Raw genomic sequence first — 3,271 nt, 5'->3', positions numbered from 1 at the left:
CACACACCGATACTACCATCGGCCATGCATCACGTTCTTTGTGTAATGCTACACCGTACGCGTTTATCCGAGCCTACCCGCACGATAAACATCGCACCGTTATCGATATCTGTCCATATCGATCAAAGAGCTCAGGGATAATAAGACCGTCCAACAATGTCGTGGGAGGCGGGTATCGGGACCATCGGAAACAATGTCGCTTCTCCCGATCACAATTGCGACTATCGCTGTCTCGTATTTACGGCATGCAAGACACGCACCTTCGATCGTCCTTACTAAGGTAGACAGACGAATATTTATTATCGAGGTTTATGAATAGAAGTTCATTTACACGAATATAACACTACGTTAGCTCCATGTTCTCACTTGGATAACGGTATCTCAAATTGGAAATGATAACTGTGTCACAATTATTACTGTATTATATACTACTACTGTTGCTGAAGTCATCGCAGTTTGATTATCGTTTAAAATTAATAATGCCTTAAAACTGGTAATAACATTCTAAATGGATATATTTTTTCGCTTTGTGATAGTATTTTCAATGGCCCTTATTCAGAATGATAAGTATGCGCTTTTATGCTTTAAATTATGGGCCAATGTGTATAAAGAGGAGTTTATTGAAGTATTTTCTTTAAAATAAAAATTTAACATTTTGAAAGATAATGATTAACTATACTTATTTTGAGTATTAAAAATAGAGATGCATCGGATCGTAAAATTACCGGATACCGAATAACAGATATCCGGGCAGAATGTAACATCGGATATCCAAAAAGGCAATTTTTTCGAATCGAATATCCGACATTTTCCGGATATCCAACATTTTTCAGATATCTAATCGGATTCCGAGAAAGTATCTTCTAAAAAAAGATCTTTAAGGAAAAAGATTGTAATTTTACAATGTATAAGATATTATGGCATCATGAATATGCATACATATTTCTAGAACATTATAAGAAAAAAATCAACAATTTAATGATATCAAATTTCAACCGGATAATAGTGACATTCGGCTATCCGATTGGATAGTAAAAGTGCCGGATAATATTAAATACTGGATACTTTCCGGATATCTGATGTATCCCTAATTAAAAATATTATGTATATATATTAAAAATATTGTTCATTGCTTTCAATATTCAAAATACGTAATTGTATAATTATTACCTTTCAGTATTAAATTTCTGTAAGGATTTTCAAGATTCAACGTATGAAATTATTGCATTTAATCGTCCATTGTTTCAAATACATAGCAATATGCTTTAAAGTTGAATATAACAAACAAAGCGGATACTTACCAAATGGAAAATCCTCTTCAGAAATGATGCGGTCGTCGTAAAAATATTCTGCCTACCACGCGCCACTGATAATTCACCGGATTCCTGGAGGATTTAATTACCGCGAACGACGCACTTCGTGCGTAAGTTTCTATGCGTGTATCCTACGTATATCCGAATGTCAGTGCTTCGTAAGCGACGAAATCCGAGCACGGTGACCCGTGCAGAATCAAAATGCACGTTTTGTATGCGGCAAAACGTATCGGCGATATCTGTACCGCAGTATCCGCCCATTACTGCGGCTTGCTAAGTCCCCCATATGGCGCGCCGATTCGCCGATGGCGAACTGTTTGCACTGTTAATAACGCGCGTTAATCGCTAATTACACAGCGTCTTAATTATCGACTCGTTGTCCATGGAACGGGCGTATAAATAGTCTCCGCGGGAAGCCGAGTGGGCGCATTGATGTACGACGACTTTATCGACACTGAACTCCGCGCGTAACCACGACATTGCTATTATCAGACTGTTATCATCGAATATTTCATTAATCACGTGTAAATTTCATGGATCGATTTTACACACAAATAAATGTATTAGTATCTTAATTACGTATTATATAATTGTTACGTGCACTTTGCTCTCAATGCATTTCCTTATCGAACATTTGTACATTTCCTGCGATAATAAGAAACATGACACGCGACATTGTGACTTTCGTGATTATCCGATATTTTTTTTAAATAATAATCACATTTCCTTCAAGCAAATTATACGCTGTATGTAAAATTGAGCACAAAAATTAAGTAAACCCTTTTTTTATTATTGTAGTAAAGAGAAAAATATATATTACATTTGTAAACGCGTTTTGAAACAGTACCTTAAATTATATCAAACTACTGTCTCCAAATGCAATCTTACGAAAATAATCATATTTATAATTTTCATATCCAATGTGTTTTTCAAAGATAATTATCATCTCTAATATCGATGCTCGATATAATAATCACTTTTGTAGAATCGATGCTTAAAGGAGTAAAATGTCCATATCTATTTACAAAGTCATCCCTGGTCAGAACAATTGCAAGCCGTCGAAGCTGGGATTGTAAACACGGCTACAGATTGGATAGACGAATGCGGCGCCAACGTAACGCTGACGCAACATGTAAAGGGGGAACAAACGAGATAGATATGTCTCTCGCGCAAAACCCAACAGCGTATCATCTCGAATTTATCGAAAACATAGACAGATTCTTTTTATTCAAATGGAATTAGAATTCGAATATACGACTACAGATATTTATCATATTCATCACAAACGAAAAAAGTTAATTTTTAAAACAAAGTGAGACATAATTAACTTATATCTTACTGCTTATTTTTAATTAATATTATATACTTCCGTCGCGTAAATTAATAAATATCATTAAACCACTGTTAAATAACTTGAGCTGAAACTGGAACCGAAAGGAATTCAGGCGATGTTGGGAGGCCGAAATTCAGGAAGGCGAGGAGCGGACCGGCTCCAAGTGAGTCGATGTGAGACGAAAATAAAAATCAAAATAAACGAAATCGAAAAGGAGAAGAACATGAAAGGAGGTTAAAGAGAAGAGGGAGCGGACTCGCAAAATCGCCGTGGCCAAGGCGAGGGTTCCGAAGTGGACGACGCGCAGGGCAATAAATATCGTGCGATTAGATCTCCGATGCCGCCGCTGTTGGGGTTGGTTACGAACGGAGGGAGCAACTATTAATCACTCCATGTTAATCAAGCCGGCCGCTAAGTAGGCCGCGCCGCGGCATTAAAGTGCATTGCCACGCATCGTATTGGCGTGCCAACGAGACGCGTATACAATATACATACGCGTAATACATAGGCCGGAGGATACACGGAATAAAGGATATACGGAATAGAGAGGAGATACAGAGAGAGAGAGAGAGAGAGAGAGAGAGAGAGAGAGAGAGAGAGAGAGAGAGAGAGAGAGAGAGAGAGA

The sequence above is a fragment of the Atta cephalotes genome (genome assembly GCF_000143395.1).
Source record: "Atta cephalotes unplaced genomic scaffold scaffold00001, whole genome shotgun sequence".
NCBI classification, from domain to species: Eukaryota; Metazoa; Arthropoda; class Insecta; order Hymenoptera; family Formicidae; genus Atta; species Atta cephalotes.
The sequence above is the reverse complement of the archived record's forward strand: the minus strand, read 5'-3'. Positions refer to the sequence as shown.